Source organism: Ictidomys tridecemlineatus, chromosome 8 (genome assembly GCF_052094955.1).
Source record: "Ictidomys tridecemlineatus isolate mIctTri1 chromosome 8, mIctTri1.hap1, whole genome shotgun sequence".
In the NCBI taxonomy this organism is placed as follows: Eukaryota; Metazoa; Chordata; class Mammalia; order Rodentia; family Sciuridae; genus Ictidomys; species Ictidomys tridecemlineatus.
In genome coordinates this window covers 116,413,829-116,422,667 of record NC_135484.1, presented here as the reverse complement: position 1 = coordinate 116,422,667, position 8,839 = coordinate 116,413,829, and the positions used below count along the sequence as shown (strand labels likewise).

The 8,839-nt window shown below is 53.2% G+C and overlaps 1 long non-coding RNA gene across 1 annotated transcript; it reads left to right on the top strand.

The window, feature by feature from the left end:
• The first annotated feature begins 3,091 nt into the window (after positions 1-3,091).
• Positions 3,092-8,751, top strand: LOC144366252 (uncharacterized). Its single transcript, XR_013425246.1, has 3 exons — positions 3,092-3,282; positions 4,568-4,643; positions 7,746-8,751. It is a non-coding gene; the product is annotated as an uncharacterized LOC144366252 (long non-coding RNA).
• The last annotated feature ends 88 nt before the right edge of the window (positions 8,752-8,839 follow it).

The following is an 8,839-nucleotide window of genomic DNA, read 5'->3' as shown; positions in this document are numbered from 1 at the left end:
CTGACTGCCCCAGCCAGGCCACTCCCTCCTTAGAAGAGATTCCAGGCCACTGGACACAGCACCTCCCCACCCCCTTGTCCACCTGTCCAGTTTCATCTCTCACCACTGAGTGACCATCTTCCTCCTCCTAATATCCCTACTTGGTCTCTTTCCCCAAATATGTCATTTATTACCACTGTCCCTTGCCCATCCCTGAAACCCTCCCTGCCCCCACCATGTAACCCTCCATCCTGCGGGAACCTGCTCAGGTCACTCCTGCAGGAAATGGACTCAGGGCCCTCCTCTGAGCTCCTGGTATGGACGGTTCCCCTCCATATTTCATAATGATTTCTTCCAACTCATCCCACGTGTCCAGGAACTAACAATCGCCCTGGGCACCCAGTGGTGCTTGAAAAACAACTAAAAGGAGAAAGCCGTGGTGGAGGAAGAAGATGCCCAGTGTGTCTTAAAGAGGCAGCACGGAGTGGAGGCTGAGGGTGGAGACAGGAGTCGTGCTGCCTGGGCCCAACTCCCAGCTCCACCACCTCTTGGCTGCATATAATTGATTAAGTTACTCAGCCTCTCTGAATCTCCGTGTCTCAGTTGTAAAATGGGAACAAGAAGAGTATTCCCCTCATATAGACATTGTAAAATTAAATGATTCAACGCATGTATAACTTAGAATAGTTCTGCTTGACACTGAGCTCACCGCCCTTCTTGCTGTTAGGCCGAGGGCAGTGAGAAACCTCAGATGAGCAGGGGAATGGCCTGATCAGATCTGCATCTTAGAAGGACAGGAGGACGCTTCCGCTTCTAACTGAACTGGAGTACGGGGGCTGTCTTAGTCAATTCTGGCTGCTATAACAAATTCTCATGGACTAGTTGGCTTATAAAACATCAGAAATGTATTTGTTCTAGTTCTGGAGTCTGGAAGTCAGAGGTTAGGGCCAGCATGCTCAGGTACTGGAGAGGACCTCTTCCAGGCTGCAGACAGCTTACTTCTATCTTCTTACATGGCAGAGAGAGAAGCAAGGTCTTCAGGACTCTTACAAGGGTGCTAATCTCACTTTTGAAGACTCAGACTTCAAGACCTCATCTAATTAATTAATTAATTAATACCCTCCCAAACCTGACCCCTAACATCAATACTTTAGAGGGGTAGTTTTCACATATTAATGTTGGAGGGGGCGGTCCCTAAAAAGGCACCAGGTTACTTTCCCATCTGAAATAAGTAAAAAAAAAAGGAAATACATGAGATCACAGTTCTCAAGACATTAGACATTAAGCAACAAATGACCGTGAGCCCTAAGAGATTGGAAAACAAAGGAAGTAAGCCTACAATTGTTGTCCTCCTTAGTGCTCAGAGAGCTCTCAGCCTGTGATACAGGATCGGGAACACAGGCAGAGGAGCCCACACTAGAGTCCATAAAGGCTAAAGTGGCCAAAGGGTCATGGACAAAGTCCAGAGAGGAGAGAACCCAAGAGGCCCCTCATGTGTTCCCCTGAACATGATCAATGCCTCAGGTTCCAGAAAGGAAATGAGCAGAGGCTGCTGGAGGGGAAATTTCCCAGAGCTCCCACAATCCACCAGCCACAGGGGAAGACTCACAATTCACAGGGCACAACCTTGAGTGGGCACAGGTCCTGCCTAACAGTGGGCACAAGGAGCCCTGGAGGACATGCCACTCAGGTCCCTACAAAGCTGAAAAACAACACCCGAGGGATCCAACTATGTCCAGGTAGCAACCACACTCCAGTTAGAGCTCGAGATTTCTTTGTACCCAATAATAAGTAGCACCCAATGAAGTCAGATTCACAATGCCTGGCACCCGGTAACCAATTACCTAGTACACAAAGGGGGAAGCTGAGGACCATAATGAGAAAAAAATCAATCAATTGAAACTACCCAGAAATGACACAGGTGGCAGAATTAGTAGACAAGGATATTCAAACAGTTCTGATAATTGTATTCCATATGTTCAAGAAGATGGGGGAGGGGGGATATGAGCATTTTAACTAGAGATGTGGAGGATATCAAAAAGACCCAATCAAGCTTCTAATGATAAAAGCTACAGTACTGAGATTTTTAAAAAAGAAATGCACTGGATACAATCAACAGAGGATTGGGTGACACAGAAGAAAAGGTTAATGAAATTGAAGAGAGCAATAGAAACAATACAAAATGAAACACAGACAGAACCCCCCAAATAGAGCGTCATTGAGCTGCCGGACAATTCTGAGGACTGATATGTGTGTAACAGAAGTCTCTGGTTGAGGGAAGACAAAGGGGAGACTGAAACAATTTTGAAGAAATAATGGCCCCAAATTTTCCAAATATAATAAAAACTATAAACCCGGAGATCCGAGAGGCTCAACGAAATCCGAGTACAAGAAACCTACACAGAGGTACATCGTAATCAAATTGTTTAATAAAACTAGCGACAAAGAGCCCTATGAGGAGCCAGAGGGAAGAGACACCTCCTATACAAAAGGACGGAGATAAGATGACGGCAAAGAGCCACCCTTTAAAAAGTGCTGAAATGAAGACTGGACTGCGTCCTTCCATGGCCGGGGGAGGGACGAGGGCAGGGCGTGAATCCAGGAGGGCTGTGGGGGGGAGGGCAGAGACCGGCTGCAGTGAGTGGCAGCCGATGACAGGTGGGAGGGGTCCGAGGAGTGTGCAGGTTCCTGGTGAGCGGGCTGCTGATCTCCCGATAGGGGACATGGGGGAAGAGGCACAGCAGGAGAAGACTGTGGGTCCCCCCGCAGACAGGTCTGCGCAGCCTGCGGGGTGCTGGGGAGGCCGAGGCTGGCAGAGGTGCATGCAGCTGTCACTCATCTGATGCCCTTAGGATAGGCGAGGCTGTCACTCAGTGACACCGAAACCCTGACATCTTGGCACCGAAGCGTAGAAGTTGATTCTTATTCAAAGAAAGGTCATCCTGGGTTGGCAGAGGCTCTGGCCCTGGGACCAGATCCCCTTGCCGTCGCGCCTCCCTGGCCTCAAGTAACTCCACGTCTGCTCAGCGGAAGAAGGCACGCGTGGCGGCATCACTTCCGCCTACACCTCATTGGCCAGCAGAGGCACGTGGCTGGGGCCCGCAGGGGAGGCTGGGAGTTGGGCAGAGACCCGAGCACGCTCTTTAATGAGGGGTTGCGGAAGTTTGGAAGTGGGGGAATAGAGATGGACTCAGGCCTGGGGCTCCAGAGAGGCCCTAGAATTTGAGGAGTGGGCAGGAGGAAGGAAGCTCAGAACCACAGGAGAGCGTGTCGGCTGGAAGGAGGGAGCGTCCGTCCTGGAAGGTGAGGCAGCTGGACTCCGGGGTAGGGACCCTCTCCTGGTCTCTCACAGCGGTTTGCTTTTGTTTTGTTTTGGTACCAGAGGTTGAAGTCAGGGGCGCTTAGCCACTGAGCCCCAGCGCCAGCCCTTTTTAAATTTTAAGACAGGGTCTCACTGAGTTGCTGAGGCTGGCTTTGCACTCGCGATCCTCCTGCCTCAGCCTCCTGAGTGATGACAGGGTTGCGCCACTGCGCCTGGCTGTCACAGTGATTTTATGGTCTTAAGATATGACAATCTTCGTTCCACAGAGGCAGCAAGTGAAGTTCAGATGGCTTCGAGACTTCCCATGCCCAAGACAGAACCAAAGCCAGGGTCTCTAGCCCCAGATCCCTGTGGGCTGCTTCTGTGTTTGCCTCCTTCCTGCCACACCTAGCAGGTGCTGAAGACAGCGGATCACCCCAGGGTTAGATGCTCAAGGTGGCTCCCTACCCCCACGCTCCTCTCCTTGCTTTTCTGAGAGCAACTCATAAGCTCATCAGGGAGAGTGTTTCCAGGCTCAGCAACACAGAGAACCCCTAACTTTTGGTGAGAGGGAGCAGGAGACAATGGTAGCCAATCAGGCTGCAAGAAGGGTCTTTCTGAAGCCTCTCAAGTTTTGACAAGCCTTTGACTCTGCAGCCCTCAGTTTCCTCCCCTGTTCATGTGTGTGTGTGTGTGTGTGTGTGTGTGTGTGTGTGTGTGTGTGTGATGGAGACAGAGGATGGTCTTTGGGGCCTCATCCAGCTTAGACAGTTACTTCTTTGTTTTCTTTACTGTCTAGTGAAGGTGTTGCTGTGTGCAGAGAACCCCTCTCCTTTTGTCCTCCTCCACCTCTTCCACCCTCTTCCACTGCTCCATAACATTAGCAAAGCCTCTTCCTCCTCACAGACAACCTAGGCTGGGGAAACCAAAGGAAGGGTCCGATTTGCATACTCTAGCTCCTCCCCCACCCCTTTCCGGACTCAGTTTCCATGGCAACTGGCTCCAAAAGACTCTTATCTGAAGTCACCTCCCCTTTTCAGTACTGAATAAATGTTGGCAGCCTACTCAGGCTCTGGGCTCAGAGCTCAATTCCTCATTTTAAGGCTGAAGAAACAGGCCCAGAGAGGGAAAGTATTTGCCCAAGGGCACACAGCAGAATTGATGCAGAGTCTTACCTAGGATCTGGAAATCTTCTGATTTCCACTCCAGGTTGCCTAGCATCCTCAAAAGGGACATGGGAGCCAGTTATTACCCAGTGACCATCATGCTATATCCATTCTCTCCTAGGCCTCTGGGGAAGATCTTAGGAAGCTCAAGTGAAGAAATTACCCATTGGATTTGGGGCAGAGACTCAGAAATAGAGGTGAGTGCCGTGGTTGGGGCCCCAACCAGCTGCCCTCATCCAATTCAGTCACTCAGCAGGTATTTACTGCCTGCCTGCTCTTCTGTTCTAGGCCCCAGGATTCAGCTGTGATTAAACAGACACAAGCCCCTGCCCTGGTGGGGCTGGCATTCTGATAGGGGACAGAGACAATGAGCACACAGCTTGAGTGGGATATGATGACTAGGGTGAAGATGGTATTCAGAAAGTGGTCTGGGCTGCTACTTGGGTTAGGGTAATCTAAGAGCTCTCTCAAAGCTTACCTGTCCCTTGTCCCTCACCTTCAGGTGACTATGTGTTCAGGTCTGATTCCAGTTCTCTTGCCAGGTGGTTGATGTGCTTTGGGTGTCAATGTCTTGGATCAAAAGCCTAAGGCTTTAACTGCAGAATTTAAGGCACCAAAGCTGGCAGTGGGCTCCCTTGAACCAAGTCAGCAGTTCCTAGCTGGCCAGATGAATGACAGAAATGCATTTTCTGGCCCATAAAGATAGCCCTTCCCCCTCCCCAGAAAGGACACGGGATTGTGGTACAGACTCCAGACCCACCCCAGGAAGCAGCCCCCCCTGGAGCAGAGTTTACTTAACTTTTTATTATGGAAATTTCCCAACATAAGCAGAAGGAGAACAGTGGAAAGAATTCCCCTGTGCCCATTCCCAGCTCAAGAATCAAGTTATGGCCACTGCCATTTCCAGTGTCCCTCCCTGGCCGCTGGCTGACTTCAGCATACTGGGACTGGTTTTATGAGGAAAAGGGGAGGAAATTATGGGTGGAGAGTTCACAGGGAGGGGGCTTGGGCACGAAGTTCACTGGAACCCTGAGAGCTGAGTGGCCCCCAAGAGGTAGCTGCACCGAGTGGGGCGGGAAGAGGGGCTGGTTGTGGATGGAGGAAAAGCCAGCTCAGGGGCCAGCCCCACTTCCTTCCCGACCCCGCCTCTCTTTGTTTCCTTTCTCCCATCTTCCCCCCCCCTCACTTGCAATAAAAACATAATTATGGGGCTTTATAAAAAAAAAAAAAGAAAAAAGGCAAATTATGGTGACATGCTTTAATTATCTGCCGAGCGAGGCGGGTGAGTTACCCGGGCAGGGCCTTGGAGGCTACCTAAAAATAAAGCAAGAAGCCTCATTAGATGCTAATTGCTGCTTTTGCCAACTGAAGTGAGATTTTGGTGCTGAGTGTCATTCAGAGCTGGGTTCTCTGGGGGGGTGACCCAAGCCCCAGGAGGCTCCAAGTGTCAGGGCCAAGCCCTGGGGGTGGTCAAAGCGTACAGGACAGAAAGGCAGGAGGAGCTCTCCGTTTCATCGGGGGTGCCTCAGTTTCCCCTCAGTGGGAGATGGAAGCTGGGGGCTGGACGGGGTGGGGCCAAAGGGAGCACAGGCTGAGCTTCTGCCTGGGGCTTCTGAGATGCCCTTGGTGGGGTACAAGCTGGGCATGGTGCGGATATGCAGAGGGAGGCTGGCTCCAGGCCTCCGTCCCATGTTGCCTCTACCTCTAGGGCTTGAGAAAGCAGAATAGGAGGCACAGACCACAGGACATTAGAACCCAGAACCAGCCCATGTGCGCTGGAAGGGACCTGAGTGCCTGCAGTCTGGCAGCTCCTGGGCTTCTGCTTGGGCTGGTGTCAATTCAGTCTTGGGGGTGAGTCCCAGGAGAGCTGGTGTGGGGATATTGCTGTTCCTTCCTTGGCTTTACAAACCCAAGGTTTGGCCCACACCCAGGCCACTGGGCAACACAGCCCGTTCTCTAGGGAGCTTCCAGAGCATTCTCAGCTTTACCCACAGGGGTCCAGATATTGTCCTGGGGAGGCCCCTGCGTCCATGTTGCCTAAGTGTTCCCCAGGTGGTCAGCAAGTGCACGTGAAGGCCAGGCATGGTGGCGCATGCCTGGAATCCCAGCCACTCAGGAGGTGGAGGCAGGAGGAAGGCCAGCCTCAGCAACTTTGCAAGGCCCTGTCTCAAAATAAAAAATAAAGGACCAGGAATATAGCTCAGTGGTAGAGCACCCTTGGGTTCAATCCCCAGTACCCACTACCAAAAAAATTAAAGAAGTATAACTCCCACTGGCCCGATCCTTTTGGCTTGAGGAGCCCCACAGTCCCTGGGGAGGGGAGACTCTAGACCCTGGAACAGCACAAAGACCTTTGGTGCTGCTGGCTCCCTGTCCATCTTTCAACCCCCATTTTATTGAAATATAAAGTCCTAAAGACACTGAGCACTGTCCACCTCTTTGGTGTGTTCTTTGAGACTGGGCATTGGTAATTCAGAAGGGAGCAGCCACCTGGCCCGGGAGGTACCCACAGGGCTTCCCCCCACAGCCTCAGAGCAGGTGCTCCTGGCCACCTCAGCCCACCCCTGCCCATCCACCCTCTCATCCTGCTCAGCAGGGCTGACCTGCAGGGTCCCTGTCCCCTCGGATCGTGGAACTTGTACACTTCTCTGCACCCCTTATTCAGGGGCTCAAAGCCCACCCCCTACTTAACCCACCTCATTGCCATAGTGATTTGGCTTTGGGGCATCGGCCTTTCTTCACTCAGCACGGCTCCCTGGGGGCTGCCACTCTACTTAGATGGGAAGCCCCCTGAGGGCAGGGCTGTTTCTCCCCACTGACAGAGGACTGAAGCCCCTTGAGGGCGGTGCCTAGCTGCCCTTCACCTGTGCCTTTTCAGAGCCCCCAGTAGGCTAGCTTCAGCCCTTGCTAGGATGCCTAATGGCTGAGCCCCAGCAGGGCACCCGGTCCCCACAGGCCTCCTCTCCCTCCTCCCCACTGGGAGAGACCTTGGATGTTGGCCTCTGCTTCCTTCTCAGCCTCCACTGCCCTCCTGAGTGCTGAGGGGAGCCCATGGGCAGCACCCCCGATTCTCCCCTGGAAGCTAGATATGGGCCCTACTGACAGGGTGGGGGTTGCTCCTGGGCTAACATCACATCCATGGCTGCAGTCCAGACTACCACCTATCTAGCCTTGAGCCCCAGAACATCAGTCACCTCAAGAGGGTGTGGGCAGAGAGGGCAAGGCACCAAGACTCAAGTGCTACAGGGAATCCCAGGGCCAAGCTGGTCACAGACCTTCTGCATCCATCCCTCTCCTAGGCCAATGCTACCCTGAAAGCTTCTGGCAAATACCTTGGTCTGGCAACCTATCTGTGACTGCGCCACAATTGGAGGACTCCCTTATGGGTTGAGGGCTCAGGACCATCCTGTACAAGCAAGATGATCAGCGGAGACACCCCTCCTATCCTTCCCTTACGCAGATACTGACCAAGCACATATTAAGTGCACAGATCCGGTGGAGGGAGGAGAGTTTTCCTGAGCACAGCTGCATGGGACCCCCTGGGCTAAGGACAGTCTCATTAAGGGGCAGTAACACCTGGCGCCATTCAGTGTCCCAGCCTCACCTCTACTTGGTCCCTGCCCAGGTCTCCGCCCAGGTTCTTCCAGTCCCTTGGCCATAGCTGGCTGTGGAGGAGGGAGGGGTGCTGCAGGGGGCAGCACAGGCACCCTGGGCTCCAGCTGTGGCCTCTTTGTGTCACTAGCTCTATAATTTCCGCTGGCAGGGCCCAGCCCCTAAGTCACCCCCTTCCCTACCTCTGGACCTGCTGGCCATTTGCCTGGGACAGGTCCTCAAGACAAGGCCATAATGCAGACTCGCCCTCTTGGGCCTAAACAGACAGACAGACATGAAAGACAAACAAGCGCATACACTGGGTGCAGTGGGAACAGACCAACGCAGCAGGGAGCCTCTCACCACACCCATGCGCCACACAAGCCACCAGGACACATGGCTCAGGGCCACGACTTGGAGACAAGATCAGCAGGAGAAGGTGCCGTGGGGACCAGTTTCTTCAGAGGAAAAGGAGGGAGAGGTTCAGATTATGGGGTGGGCAGGGGCCTGGGTGTGAGGGCAAGGCACAGGAGAGGAGGGCAGGGACGGCCTCCCCCTAGGGCTGCAGGGCAGGGGTGGGGCATCCTCTTCACTAGAGGATCACCAGCTGCCAGTTTCGGGAATGTCCTGCAATGTCCTTTTCCCCACCTGAAAACCCAGACCTTCCGCACCCAAGGTTCTGCAGAGCACCCCAGATTCCACCCTTCCCCAGGAAGCAGCCCCTCGCAGTCCCCAACCTGCATCTCCATCACCCAGCCGCTCCTCCTAACTCCAGGCCCCTGCTGTGGCTTGAGCCCGTGGT